Source organism: Hyaena hyaena, unplaced genomic scaffold, assembly GCF_003009895.1.
Source record: "Hyaena hyaena isolate Hyena2069 unplaced genomic scaffold, ASM300989v1 scaffold_29, whole genome shotgun sequence".
Lineage (NCBI taxonomy): Eukaryota > Metazoa > Chordata > Mammalia > Carnivora > Hyaenidae > Hyaena > Hyaena hyaena.
Window position 1 is genome coordinate 4,276,200 of NW_024080661.1, and position 15,873 is coordinate 4,292,072.

Consider the following 15,873-nt stretch of genomic DNA (forward strand, 5'->3'; position numbering starts at 1 on the left):
ACTTACCAAGATCAGCGTTGAGACCCAGCCCTTCAGGCCTTCAGAGGGAACGCCTCTGATTGGCCAGTATTTGTCACATGTCCACCTCTTGGACCAATCACTGTCTCCAGGAGGATGTACTGCTAAGTTAGGCCCCGCCTAAGGCACTTGCCCCTCCCACCTGGCAGAAGTGGGAGGGGCCCAGTGATTGAAAGCACCCCCACAGTGAAGAAAGGGAGTCAGGTTCATTTCCTCCAAAACAAAGGGGATGTTATTAGTATAAGGTGGATAAGCACACAAAACTGATAGTTATCTGGACTTGGGGGGGTCCCTTTGGAAACGGCTGTGGAGTAGGCTATCGGAGAGGGGAGAAAGGGTTCCCCTTCCTACTTTGCGACAAAATAACCTTTGGGTTACTTTCATCGCCGCATCACCCTCTCTGCTGGGTTTCTACCACTTGCAATCAAAAGAATCTATACTGTCACAGAAGCATTGCGGGGGGGGGGCAATACCATTTTTTGCGCTTATTTTTAATATCCGCTTTGCTAGAACTGCTTTTAAGAATTTTAAATTACTCTAAAGTTTATTTGTTTTGAAATTCGGCAGGTTCAATTTAAAAAATTTTAATGTTTATTTATTTTTGAAGGAAAGAGAGACAGAACAGGGGAGGGTCAGAGAGACGGGGGAGACAGATCCCGAAACAGGTTCCAGAGTCTGAGCTGTCAGCGCAGAGCCCTACTCGGGGCTCGAACTCACGAACCACGAGACCACAAACAGCGAGATCATGACCTGAGCCAAAGTTGGTTGCTTAACGGACTGAGCCACCCAGGTGCTCCCGCAGGTTCATTCTTACCGTGACATGCATTTAAAGATAGGCTTTCGGTGGTTCACCCTATCTTATCTCTTCCGCATACAACTTTTGAATTACTTATTACTAAACACGACTTCATTTGATGGTTTTTTAGGAAGTAGATGGAGCGTGACAGCCTGACAACGGAAGTCCCAGCCACCTGACGAATTTAGGTCCTTGCCATCTTGACAAACATGTCTCGCCCCACTTCCCACAAGAAAACTTCTTGCTTCATCTGGTGACCTTGCTTCTCTGGTTTTATTTTAGCGTCAAGCACTTGTCTGAGCAAGCCTTTCTTTTCACGGGTGGCTAAAGACCCTTTATGAAGAGGTGCACTTCACAAGAGTTAATAACAGAAAGCACTCTGTCAAAACCTACAATGTGAATATAATTAAAATCACATTGTGTTCCCCCTTGGCTGCCTCCACAGACACTAAGAAAGTCTTATCTTCAGTAGTACATTTAGGATGCCCTGTCACAGAAAATTAGTTTAAAATGATAGCTCAGAAAAAGAAATCTAAAAAGCTCTCGTGCCATTTATTATTCATGTGATTTATGTTAAGTCTCTCGGTGGAATGCGAAAGTGTGCCAATAAATTCGTTCAAGAAATGGCGTGAAATGAAATATTAATGAACTGCTCAAACAAGCACCAATTATACTATAGTAGAAGTTTGTAAATATTTCCATAAGTAATTCGCACTCCACGTTTAGGGAACACTCCAGTCCAAAAAAAAAAAAAAAAGAGAGAGAGCGAGAGAGAGAATCCTCAGTCCTCAATTTATAACGAAACCTTTGTGAATTTTCGAATTCACGTATTTAATCTTGGCTTCTGGTTTTTAAAAAGGTAGTAAGCCGTTAGTGGTCCCACGTGGATTCATAGATTGGGATGGTCTTTGTGTTGCAAAGGACAGAAAGCTTAAGGATAAGGGAGAATTTGCATGTTTAACTGAAAAGTACAAGGGGAATGTGACTTCAGGCAAGGTTTCACGCAGCAGCAGCTCAAGGGTGTGGCCTAAAAACCTGGCGTCTGCAGTGATCCGGAGAACCCTTCCTCTCCCACCTCTCCCTCTGCTTCAGGGTCAGGGCTCTCACTCCCCCAGGGGTCAGGTGGCTTGTCTGTTGCTGGCTCACAGCTAACACATTGTTTCATAGTAGTGAGCACTCAAATACTCCCCATCCAAATACTCCTCTGCCCCGCCTCAGGTTACACGGCCTCCTGATGAGTAGTCCCTGCAGGGGTACAAAGCCAAGTCCTCTCCCCTAAATTTGAGACTGGCTGAAGGGCCAACTCAGGCCCAGGGCTCCCTACGGGACCAGCTAAGGCCTCTGCTACAACCATTTGGCAGTTCACCTTCTTCCTTGGCTCCTTCCTTCCTGGTTTGCCCTCTCCCTGTTTCCTGAGACCTCTACAGCTTTTGAGACCCCTCCCCAACTGATTTCTGGCAGGTGAATCTCCACTGAGACACAGATCAGCCCTGTGATAGTTGAGGCTAGGAAAGACTTTAGGAAGCCGACTTCTACAACCAGTTTGGGCTGGAAGGTCAAGAGCCAGTAGCCCCTGGCACGCTGACATGGTGTTAAAACTTTCATTGGGGATGCCCTGGGATGGGAAACCTTAGAAGGAAGGCACGCAAATTCCCAGGCGTTTCTGGAATTGGAGGGAAACAGGAATGTAAAGACTGTGGAATCACATGGCTGGAGGCTATCAGTGCTTAAAGAAAGGCATTGAAAAGCTGAGGACTTAATCATCAATTTAAGGCAAAGTGTGAAAGTCTCCTTGGCAGCAAGTAAAAAGAGACTCTTATCTTCTGCAGCTGGAGGGCAGAAAAAGCGAACACTCAGCGCTGGGAATTCATGCTAAGCATAATGGAGCAGCCGCAGATGAGATAAGATGGCTGCAACTTTGCCCTTCTCATCCACCCCTTCAGGACTCGACGCCTTCCTCAGCGACACCTCGGCCAAGGAGCCAGTACTGCCCCCCAGGGCCCCCAGGGCCCAAGTTTGGAGGGGCTACAGAAACTGTGAGCGCCTCTGTGGACAAGGAGGGGGCCTCCTCTGGGGCCCCCAATAACAGTGTGAAAAACAGCCCCAGAGGAGAAAGAGAAGAATTGAGATCCAGAGAAGATCAAATTCTCAGCCAGAAACAAGTCGGCCCTGCCAAGGTCATGGCCCAGTAGACAAGGATTGGGACTCAGAGACTTGGTATGGAAACATCTGGGTCAATGCACTCAAATGGCCTGAGTCTCCAGGTTCCACTGAACCCCCTGCACCTGCGGAAGTGCTCCTGGAAGTCCTTCCGCTCCGTCGTCCCTGTTAAGGGCTACAGCCCCCTCTAACTTACAGATGGTGTGGGGGCTTCTGCTTTGCAGCACGGCACCCACGCCCTCTCCCAGCCACCAGACAAAGAACACGGGTCAAGTCACAACAGAACCCAGGCTGTGAGTGGGGAGGCACAGGCCCATTCTGTACCCAGGAGAGCTACAAGAATGTCCTGCCAACATGTCCTGGCAGGAGTCCAGAGAGTAGATTTATTTATTTATTTATTTATTTATTTATTTATTTATTTGGGCGGGGAGGGGCAGAGAGAGTGGGAGAAAGAGAATCCCAAACAGGCTCCGCTGTCAGTGCCGAGCCCCATGGGGGGCTCGAACTCACAAACCATGAGATCATGACCTGAGCTGAAATCAAGAGTCAGACCCTTAACTGACTGAACGCCCCCCGGGGACCCCTGATTAGAGAAGGTGTAATTATATGGGAGCACGCTGCCATAAAACAGAATTTCGCCAGGATGGCCTTTGAGAGCCGGGACACCGGCGTTGGCACTGAGCAAGTGAAGTGGAAAAGCCAGAGCTGTGGTGGCAGGTGGTAGAAGGAAGGATGGAACGGCTTAAAGGACAGGGCCTGCACGGCTGGATCGCCCCACAGAAGGCCTGGAGACCCCCCAGCTGGCTGTTCTCTGGAGATCCCATAGGACTAGCTTAGCTTCTTGGAGAAGTTCATTTTTGTCTGTTTCCCCCACTGGCCAGGGCTGCGGGTAGGAGATCCTGCCGTAGAACAGGCTCGCTGATAGCAGCTGGGGTGAGAGGAACCTCTAATAATAGAGACCAGGGACACCTGGGCGGCTCAGTCGGTTGAGCATCTGACTTCAGCTCAGGTCATGATCTCACGGTTCATGGGTTCAAGCCCCGCATTGGGCTTTGTGCTGACAGCTCAGAGCCTGGTGCCTGCTTCGGATTCTGTGTCTCCCTCTCTCTCTGCCCCTTTTCCGCTCACACTGTCTCTTTGTCTCTCAAAAAGAAATAAATATTTTTTAAAAAATAATTTAAAAAATAGAGACCAAGTGGTAGCACTTAACTATTGCAAAGTGGGCACAATTCTCATGTGAGCAGCAAGGTCAGAGAAGCCTCCGGAGGTCCTGGCTCTCAGAAAGCCATGGAAATGCTTAAGAGCACTTGATGTTCCTAGAGGCAAGACAGATGGACAGACAGAAAGAGTGTTGCTCGGGACGCCTGGGTGGCTCAGTTGGTTGGGCCTCTGACTCTCGATTTTGGCTCAGGCTGTGATCTGAGGGTCATAGGAAAGAGCAGCTCAGGCTTGGGCTCAGCACTGAGCATGGAGCTTAAGATTCTCTCTCTCCCTTTCTCAGCCCTTCCCTGCTTGCTCTCTCTCTGTCCCTCAAAAAAAAAAAGAAGGAAGGAAGGAAAGAAGGAAGGAAGGAAGGAAGGAAGGAAGGAAGGAAGGAAGGAAGGAAGGAAGGAAGGAAGGAAAGAGAAAAGAGCATTGCTAACTTATTTAAAAATGATCAGCCATCCCAATAAAAAGTCATGATCCCTTGCCATCTCCCAGCCTAAGGTAAGACCTAGAACCTACTGAATAAAGAAGGGCCCCACATCACCTGGCAGATGTATAGGGTGAGGTTTCCCCTGGCTTCCATGGGAAGAACTTGTGTGATTACTTGAGGAATCATACACTGGACAAAGGGGATTACACAGACATTTCAGAAACTGTTGGACACAAAGTCCAAGTGGACATTGTTACCCAGGGACCTGAAACGTCATCATGGCCCCTTCCCAGAGGGAGGACATGAAGGTCAGGTAGTAAGGATAGTCCAAGTTCATGACCTGCTTTTACAGTGGGTCCGCCAGATCCATAGACCCACCTAGCGGTCATTTTCCTGGCTTCTCAATATATAATTGGGATAGATGGAGCTGCGAGTTGACAGAATCTCGCATCAGATCCTTGTCCTTTGGGGTAAGGGCCACGAAGATGAGGCAGGAGAAGGCGAAGCTTCTGGAACTGCCTCCCACCCCAGCCAACCAATAATCCTGTCTCTAGGGGCAATGGCAGCGATGAGTGCAGTCCTTAAAGAACAGCCTTATCATTTCCACCATTTAGTCCCTTAGTCTGACCCTCCGCCATCCGACGCCATGGGATCCACGCCTCCTGTTTTGACCGCATCTGTAACCACCTTGGGGTGGAGGGATTGGACTCACAACCAGCTGGTGGGAGAAGAAAAAGACAACGTTTGGTTCACGGATCAGTTGGCTTGGCATGTGGGGGAAGCCACAAAGGGCTACGGCTGCCGCCCTGTAGCTCTCTGAAATTGTAGGCAGGAGAGAACCCTCCCCCATGAGCCACCTCCAGGTGCTACATCTGGTCACCCGCTCTGTGCACGAAGAGAAATGGCCTCAAGTAGGGATGTGCGTGGATTTGGGGGGGGCAGCGATAAATGGTTTGGCTGGTCAGCCAGCGCCCTAGAAGGAGTAGCACATTCGAAGATGAGGAAAAAGGAGGGCTGGGGAAAGGCGCCGGGGGGGGGGACCCATGGGAGGAGGCACAAGGTGTGAACATTTTCTATCACTCGTTAATGTGATCTGTGATCGCTGAGAGCCGCTGAGAGCTCATGGGCTCTGGGGCCAAGCCAATCCCCCACCGGCCAGAGAGAAGGGATAAAGGGCAGAGGGAGGCGGACACAGCAGATGCCTACTACAGTGACAGATTTGTTTGGGGAACAAGTCGCCAAGAAAAATGTCCCTGGCTTCTTACTTCTAGGACGGAGCTGAGAGATCCTCACATCCAATCTCTCACCAAAGAGGTAATTAACCAGCCTTCGCTTAAACACTTTTAAACAGGATGTTCATTGCCTCTCCCGGGAACCTGTTTCTCATGAGGACGTTTGCAGTTTTGCCTTAAGTGGCCGGTTGGGGTTTTCTCTTCCTAAGAGGTGCACCCCCCCCCACCCCTCTGTAGGTCCCATGCCAAGCTAGGACACACAAGGGGGTATTTTCATAAGATGGAGAGAAGTGACAGATACTTGGTTAGCAGAATAACGTTGTGAAGTCGGCTGCAAAAAGTGAACCATTTTAGCCAGAGTGAGAACGGTTTCACTGGCCAGTGTTTGACTCAGAGGGATCGAAAACCCTCTCCCTCACACACAAACTGAGAGAAAACCTAGAAGGAGCCATTTGACTAAGAGCCTGGAATGCAGAAGTACATGGATAAAATGGCCCCAGGACTCATTGGCGGGGAAGGGGGGGTGTGTGGAGAGCGGGAGAGCCGGAGGAGAGAATAAGGAGAGACCAGAGAGGGAGCTTTCAGATGTCTGCTGGTCTGAGCTCAGCAAAAGATAGGGTAAAATTTTCTGTACCATTCTTGAGGCTCAGACTGTAGGGTTGTTGTGTAATGGTAAGGGTTTACTTTCCCATCCTTTTAAATTTGAAGGGTTATATTCTTCTTTAGCTTAAACCGTACTGATTCTTTTTTTTTTTTTTAAGCTTATTTCTTTATTTTGAGAGAGAGAGAGAGAGAGAACGTGCAAGCGGGGAAGGAGCAGAGAGGAGAGAATGAGAATCTCAAGTAGGCTCCTTACCGTCAGCACGGAGCCCAAAGAGTGGCTCGAACTCACCAACCATGAGATCATGACCTAGGCCGAAATGGGACACTTAACTGACTGAGCCACCCAGGCCCCCTTCTTTTCTTTTTTTAAAGTTTATTTTTATTTATTTTGAGAGAGAGAGAGAGGGCGCCCGTGCGCAAGCAGGGAGGGGGAGGCAGTAGAGGGGTGGAGGGGCAGAGAGAGGGAGACAGAGAATCCCAAGCTGGCTCCTCCCACTCTCAGCACAGAGCCCCATGTGGGGATCGAACCCACAAACCGTGAGATAGTGATTTGACCCAAAATCAAGAGTCAGACGCTTAAATGGACTAAGCCACCCAGGCGCCCCCGGTACTCACTATTTCTGAGTATAACCAATGTCTCTTTGTAGAGCCAGTTTAAGAGGAAGGGCAACATGTTGGCCCCAGTTGCCTGCGGGGTTGCGGGGGGGGGGGGGGGGGGGGGGGGGGGGGAGTAGAGAACCCTTGGCCCTAATCAGAAAAGCGGTCCCAGCTAACTCAGGTTTCCACAAGTGACTCTATACCTTAGAGGCAGGATATAAATGGTCCCCACTCCTGCCTGAAGGGGCAATTGCCCGTGGTGCACATTTTAAAATACTGTTCATCAGCCTCACACAATTTCTGTTGAGTATTTCCACCGACGTGTAAATCACAAGGTGTGGCCACGTTCATGGCAGCGGCCCTAACCCAGCCGGCTCGGATATGCTTCGTTCCCTGAAGACCGCGGCTGCAGTCCGCTGAAATATGAAACCAAAATCACACGAGGGGAAGACTGCTTCCCCAGAAGGTGAGATTTATTTTGCTGTCTAATATTTAAACAGTTAAAAAATTTTTTTAATGTTTTATTTATTTCTAGGAGAGAGAGAGAGACAGCGTGAGCAGGGGAGGGTCAGAGAGAGAGGGAGACACAGACTCTGAAACAGGCTCCAGGCTCTGAGCTGGCAGTCAGCACAGAGCCCGACGCGGGGCTAGAACCCACCAACCGCGAGATCATGACCTAAGCGAAAGTCGGACGCTTAACCGACTAAGCCACCCAGGCGCCCCTAAACAGTTTAATATGCTTCCAGTTTAATGTTCTCTGAACGGTTCAAAAAAGAGCATATAACGAATATATGCAAAAGGTCCCTCGTTTTTTTATTAAACATTTTTTATCTATTTTTGAGAGAGAGAGAGAGAGACAGAACACAAGTGGGAGAAGGGCAGAGAGAGAGGGAGACACAGAATCCAAAGGAGGCTCCAGGCTCTGAGCTGTCAGCACAGAGCCTGGGGCAGGGCTCGAACTCGTGAACCGTGAGATCATGACCTGAGCCAAAGTCCGACGCTTAACCGACTGAGCCACCCAGGCGCCCCAATAAGTCCCTTATTTTTAACGTAAAGGAATTATATACAGGTTTTATTAACAGAGCATCTGTTTCTCCCCATTTACAATTAATGTTTAGAGAATGTCAGTTTGAAGGGGCACCTACATCTCTCAGTCCCTCTCCCCCCCCCCCCCAGCCCCTGGGCTCAGTAGCCTGTGGGTCCAGGTGAGGACAGACACATTATCATTCATGCCCCAAACACAAAAGCCCGCAGCACTCCAGATGCCCGGCCACCCCCTCCGCAGCATCTCAGAATGAGGGACCTCTCTGTGCCCAGGGACAAGCCTCACTGTCTGAGCCCCTCCCCTCTCCAGCCGGCCACTGCCCATATGTCTTGCATCCTTCCAGACGCTTCCAGCGCTGTGTCTGTTCCCGGAGCTCTGCAGCCACCAAGGCCTCTCCTGATGCTGGGACACCCGGGGCCCTCAGGCTGGGAAGCTGCTGAACCCCCCCCATCCCCCAGACCTGGAGGGGAGGGGGTGGGGGAGGGGGGGAACGGCCCCTCAGCAGCTCCACACCGCATCCTGTCGCCGGGGCTCCCGAGGGACAGAGATATGTTCAGTCTCCCCCCATCCTTCAGCGGCTGGCCCTGCACCTGTCACCACGGAGGTCCTAAACCAGGTCCTCAGGCTGGGCCAGGACGCGCGGGCCACTCCGTTCCCTCCCTTCCCCTCCACTCTCACTTCCTCCCTCTCTTCGACTTCCGGCCACACGCTGTGCGTGTGTGTGTGCGCGCGCGCGCACGTGCGCAATGTACCCATTTACATGATACACAGACGCACACGCGTGAACGTAAGCTCCATGAGCGCAGGTATTTGTTGCCCATTTTATTCACCACTGTATCTTCGGTGCTCAGAACAGTGCTTAGCACATGATAGATGCTCAAGAAACTTTGTAGAAAGAACAACAACAACAAAAAGCAAATCCGAGAGGCCCTCCTGCCTCCTCCTTTGGCACAAAAGCCCGGGGCCGCATGTGTGTCATTTCAGACAAAAGAGCCCACAGGGCCCCCTGTCCTCCAATCCCGCAGCTCAGAGAGGGTCAGTGAAGGGGCACTGACAGCTCCAAGGGTTACCAGCAAGCCCCGGCCTGCTCAGCCGTGGGGCACCCGGCCTTCCCAGGTCCCCCTGGGGGCCACAGAGGGGTGCCAAGGGCTTCGCTTCTACCACCCTGCGTCCCCTGCTGTCCCTCCCAGCCTTGTTTTCCTACCGTGGCTCTGCTTTCGCCATCCACCCACTGCCCAGTCTGTCACAGCCCGTCCCCGGCCTCCCTCAGGGCGACCCCCCTCACCCCCAGCACTGGCACTGGCCCAGACCCCTCCAGGAGTTTCACACGAGGTTCTACCTCATAAAGACCTTGCTCCAAGTGTGAGGGGTGGGAAGCCCAGCAGAAGAAAGACCCTTTCTAAACAGTTGTTTTTCAATGTTTATTTTTGAGAGAGAGACAGAGCATGAGCAGGGGAGGGGCAGAGAGAGGGGGAGACACAGACTGTGAAGCAGGCTCCAGGCTCTGAGCTGTCAGCACGGAGCCTGGTGCGGGGCTCGAACTCACCAACTGCGAGATCATGACCTGAGCCGAAGTCCGACGCTTAACTGACTGAGCCACCCCGTTACTCCCTTTCTGAACGCCACGGTAGGAGGCCTCCTCTGAGTACACCCTCGACAGTTAGCCACCCAACCCCTCACTGTCACCTCTGCCCGTGTCATGGTCCCCATCGCACCTGTCACTATCTGAATCAGTCTACATTTATCTCGGCTTGTGTATCATCTATCTCTCCTCAGCAGACTCTAAGCCCCACGGGAGCAAGGATTTTGTGCCATTCACTTAGAATGTGACCGGCACATAGTAGGTGCTCAAGTAAAATCCACTGGCTGTTGAATGTTGAATGCCCTCCCTACTTGGGGTCCTGGTCCGGCAACCACAAAGCCCAGAGAGAGGAGGGGTCTTCCCTCCTCCCCGTTTCAGGCCCACCTCCTCCCGGCACGCCGGCTGCTGGAACTGTCGACCCTCCTCAGGGGAAACGCCCCACGGGGTATGGTCTAGCCTTAGTTCCAACCGAATGAGGCAGAAGTCCCCAATATCAGGACACTTCCTAGTGGTCACTTAGGCTTGAAGACCACTGTGTGAGGCATCAGCGGTCTGGTCAGAATTAAGTCCTGCCAGACCCAGGCCAATTTCTTTTTTAAAAAAAAATTTTTTAATGCCTTATTTATGAGAGAGAGAGAGAGAGAGAGAGAGAGAGAAAGCGCATAAGTGGGGGAGAAGCAGAGAGAGGGAGACACAGACTGTAAAGCAGGCTGCAGGCTCCAAGCTGTCAGCACAGAGCCCGATGCAGGGCTCGAACTCATGATTGTGACCTGAGCCAAAGTCAGATGGTTAACGGACTAAGGCACACAGGTGCCCCCAGGCCAGTTTCTTTTAAGTCAGAGCCTGTGTGAGCTTCCCCAGAGCCTCAGGGCCCCCATCCCTGAGTGTATGAACAGCACACACACACACACACACACACACACACACACACACACACACACGGCAGAGACCATTGAAATCCATTCTGAGAAGCTTCGGTCTCTGTAAACCGAGGTCCAGTTCTGCACAAACACGCTCCACTGACATTCAGAAGCAGACCGCTCACATTGCATTCCGGGTCAGGACGGTCTGTGACTCATGGGTCCTCCCCAGGAGGGACAAGTGGGTACCTGCAGGTTAAGTCCTGTCTCCTCTGGGTGTCTGGCCTGGACTAAGAATCAGCCTTGACTCAAAGGGGAATTCAAACGTCCGCCACCACCAATTCCAGTTTCCAGAAGGTGTTTTTTCCCAGGGCCAGCCACCAAGGGTTCGGGAGGCCTCCGGGCTTTCCCACGCCACCCGCCGCAGCACTGCCCTTTCTGTCCCTAAAGTGCATCTCGCTTGCGTTATCTCCTCTGCGGGCACAAATATCGGGAATGGCTTTAGCTGTTTCGGCCTCTCTGTGAGAACATTTAAAATGTTAAAAGCACACAAGATGACTCCTTTAAGTGCTTTTGCAATCAGAAATCAAAGGCGAGGAGGAAACCTTTTTGACATCAGAACAGGCCTGGGGGCACCTGGGTGTCTCCATTGGTTAAGCTCAGACTGCGGCTCAGGTCACGATCTCACGGTTTGTGAGTTCGAGCCCTGCATCAGGCTCTGTGCTGACAGCTCAGAGCCTGAAGCCTGCTTCCGATTCTGTGTCTCTCCCTCTCTCTGTCCCTCCCCCGCTTGCAGTTTGCACGCCACAGGGTTTTTGCTGGTTTGGGGGGGGGGGGGGCGGAACATGCGGCCACTTCCGCTTGGAGAAGGGGGAGGGCCCAGGAAGAGAAGAACAAAAGGAGGACTTTAAGCTGCACTTAAAGATGAGGTAGTGAGGGGCGCCTGGGTGGCTTAGTCGGTTAAGCGTCCGACTTTCGCTTGGGTCATGATCTCGCGGTGTGTGGGTTCGAGCCCCGCGTCGGGCTCTGTGCTGACTGCCAGCTCAGAGCCTGGAGCCTGTTTCACAGTCTGTGTCTCTCTCTCTCTCTCTCTCTCTGACCCTCCCCTGCTCACGCTGTCTCTCTCTCCTAGAAATAAATAAAAAAATATTTAAAAAAAAAAAAAGATGAGGTAGTGCTCACCAGGCCACAGCTGGTGGGCGTGCAGGGGCCAGCCAGGCCTGTGTCTCTTCCACCCGACACTATTTCCTTGCAGATGCCTCTGTCCTCAGTGCCTATGCTGCTGAGAAAATCCTGCCCCAGTCACTGGGGGGAAAGGATCCAAAACCTTGGAATCCCAAGAATCTTAAGAGTAAGAAAACCTAGAGGTTTCTTGTTTTCAAATGTTGAAACACACATAAGAATTGTGAGGAAGTGAGTAAACCTTGGCTGGGAATTCGTGGTGGGAGGGTGGCGTAGACACTGCTCTCTGGATGCCGTTCTCAGCTTTCCTGTCCCAACGGAACACCCGTGAAATGGCCACCAGAAAAGGGGTAAGACGTGCATCAGCCCTGGGAACGAGCCATCCACACGGAGGAAACCAGAACTTTCTGTCAGATTTCACCCTGTGGGGCCAGATAGAAGGCATCGTGTCCAGCACATGTCCAATGCTACCCCACTGGACAGGGGCCACGTGTCCAGGACAAAGTAGGTGATGCTGGCCACCCAGGAAGTACTCACACTCAACAGGCAGGTGGCCCAAGAGATGGTGGGGAGAGGGTCCCCCTAAGCTTCCCTCCTACCTCCGCACACCTGCAGCTTCCCGACCACCCCAAGTGTACTCACACCTGAGCATGGCCACCAAGAGGCACTGAGAAGCAGCTCGTAGCTCTCCGAGGCAGAAAAGCATTCTACCTGGCTGCCAGGAATTCCCCCAAATGTTTGATGAACTCATTTGCAATGGTTATGTCTTCTTGAGAATTTAAAAATAAAACAACCCCATTTTTTCCCCCTTTTCTAAGAATTCATCCACAGAGGTGGCACTAACTCAACCAGAAGAGGCCGTTCAGCTCCTGCGTTCTCCCCCACCTCCTGGGCTGCACCATGTCTGACATGATCCTTCCCCCTGTGCTCTCTGTCCAGTGTCCTCAGTTCCTGTGGCCTGAACCTAATGACCCTCTGAGAGAGATTCAGGCAGGAACTCTTACAAGCCTCCCACTGAACATGGCTTCGTTCCTTCTTGACTTGAGTCTTTGTTGGATACGCAGAAAAAAAAAAGGGGGGGGGAATCCCTTTCTTTCCCTCCTCTCATTGGAGAAAAAGGTCACAGGAATTAGGTGACTGGAGATGGAAATGCCAGGTTGATCACTGATGAAGGGGACGGCAGAGGGTGGCTTTGGCTCCTTAGACAAATGGGCTCCCTAGTCGTTGACACTTGAACTGGATGGACTTGGCAGATGGCCTCAGACACACTGCCCCCTGCAGGGCTAAGCCTACTATTGCAGGTGCAGAGCAGCCCGGGGAAACACTCAGAGAAGGGACTGAGCTGCAGTCACCAATCAGAGAAGACATTCCTCTGAAGAATGGGACAGACACACCTTTCCTTGTCCCTGTCCCTAATCTCACCCCCACAGGGAAAATGAAACCAGGGAATAAGTATTCTTCCCTGACATCCGTACTGGGCAGACTTCCCTCTGTGAGCATGAGGCAAATGAAAGCTCATAGGATCTGGGAAGATTCTGCCACTCCAAAAATAAACATCCCCGAAGGGTTCTGAGGAAGCTGACTCTCTGAAAAAAAAAAAAAAATTACTGCAGCACGAGTTTTAAAAAACATATATCTGAGGGGCTCCTGGGTGGCTCAGTTGGTTGAGCGTCCAACTTCAGCTCAGGTCATGATCTCACGGTTTGTGAGTTTGAGCCCCACATCGGGCTCTGTGCTGACAGCTCAGAGCCTGGAACCTCCTTTAGATTCTGTGTCTCCCTCTCTCTCTCTGTCCCTCCCCCACTCTCACTCTGTCTGTTTCTCTCAAATAAACAAAAAAAAATTTTAATAAAAAATATATACCTGAAAAAAGAAAAAATAATTAAAAATACAAAAAATATATCTGAATATCTGATCTGAATTCTCAGTAAGATTCCAGGAGACTCTGGAAAAGATCTAGAAACTAGAACAGATCATAATAACAAGGCAGAAATCTGAGAGCAGGAAGTGAAGCCAGGAGACAGAAACCACAATAGCTGGGTTAAACCCCGACATGGAGGCTGTAAATAGCAGACAGGACCCTGGAGATGATACAATTAACATGGTCAAGGGTAAAATGATAAAGAGATGAAAAGGAACGAGGCAGGCAGACAGGCACAGGGGATACAACCTGGGAATAATAGGAATTCTGGAGAGAAAAGAATGGGTGCAACGAAAGCAGTAATCAAAGACCTGGCAGAGAAAACATTGCTGGTCTACAGAACGAACTCAGTTTGAAGTTGAGCTTATGTTCTGAGTCCTAAGCGAAGTTGACGAAAAGAAGGCCACGTTTAGACACATTATGGCGGCATTCTCAGTAAGAATAATAAGAGTTAAAATTTCTGGAACACATGTGCGTGCACGCCGCCCTTGGAATGAAATTAAAGAGAGAGTGATTTTACTTTTCTTTGATACCCATTGTTCTGGGGTGTGTATATGTGTATGTGAGCGCGTGCGTGTGTTTAAAAAAACGCTACATGAGGGGCGCCTGGATAGCTCAGTCGATTGGGCGTCTGACTTCGGCTCAGGTGACATCAGCTCAGGTCATGATCTCACTGCTCATGAGTTTGAGCCCCACGTCCAGCTCTGTGCTGACAGCTCAGAGCCTGGAGCCTGCTTCAGATTCTGTGTCTCTTCTCTCTCTGTCTCTCCCCTATTCATGCTCTCTCTCTCTCTCAAAAAAAAAAAATATATATATATATATTAAAAAGGAAATACATTGTACTTTATAAACCATAGATAAATATGGACAAAAGATACAAAAATTCTAAATCTACCTCTTAGATCTTCAGACATTCATGATGCAAAAGTTACCTTCTGTGCACTTCAGTATTTTCTATTCTTGTCTCTATCGTTCTATGCTTTTTCAAATGCAATCACAATCTATTAAATTGAGTACGTTGTGACCTGGGTTTGAAATACACTGATCCAGAAAAACTTAAAGGAAAGGCCATGCTGTCGCTCATGAATGCAGCCAACAAAAAGACCTTCTTAGGTGCGGAAGTTGTTTAAAAAATAATCCATCCGAGCACTTTCCTTGAATAAATCAAACGCTCCTCTTGAAAATGTATGAAAGGACACTATGGGGAAAAATCAGATGCAAAACCTCATGAACGAGAAAAAAATCCACCCTGAAGCCCTTGCTTAGAGGTCTAGGGAAAGGACAACTTTCATATATTCTCAGAAGGATTCATATAGTGCAATCTTCTGGTGATATCTTTTTTAAAATGGAAATGTACATACTCATTTCCCTCTTGCAAATCTATATACAAAAGGAAAGACAGCAGTATAGGACGATATATGCACTTAGGTGCTTCTTACAGCTATATGTGTAGGGGCAAAATAACTAGCAATGATCAGCATGTCCAATAACTAGTTAATGGTTTATTAATGACGGTATATCCCTACTAAACTTCAGGTACCTATTTGTAATAAATTAGCTATGTATACATTAACCTGGAAGAGTGTCCATGATGAAATAAAGCTAGAACAATGTCTGTGATAAAATAATATTAAAAAGCGAAGGGTTGAATAATTTCTGTATGATCTCATGTCTGTAAAACGTAGAGGGAGACCTATTCAGGGCTTACATCTGCATGTATTTACGAGAGCAGAAAAATGTGGAGGGAACAAAGCAAACTGTCAAAGCTGGTTAATTCTATAGTATTCAGCCATAAAAAAGAAAAAGAAAAAGAAATCTTGCCACTTGCAACTACGTGGAGGGAGTTAGATAGAGGGTATCATGCTAGGCAAAATAAGTCAGAGAAAGACAAATACTATGTGATTCTACTCCGATGTGGAATTTAAGAAACAAAATAAAAGAGCAAAGAGGAAAAAAGAGAGAGAAACCAAGAAAAAAGACTCTTAAGTATTGAGAACAAGCTGATGGTTACCAGAGGGGAGGAGGGTGGGGGGAGGGGTGAACTAGGGATTAAGGGGGGGCACCTTTTGGGGTGAGCACTTGAGCACCGGGTGATGGATGTTAAGTGTTGAATCACCGTATTGCACACCTGAAACTAATTAATACTGTATGTTAACTAACTGGAATTAAAACAAATAAACAAGGGGCGCCTGGGTGGCTCAGTCAATTAAGCCTCTGACTCTTGATTTTGGCTCAGGTCAT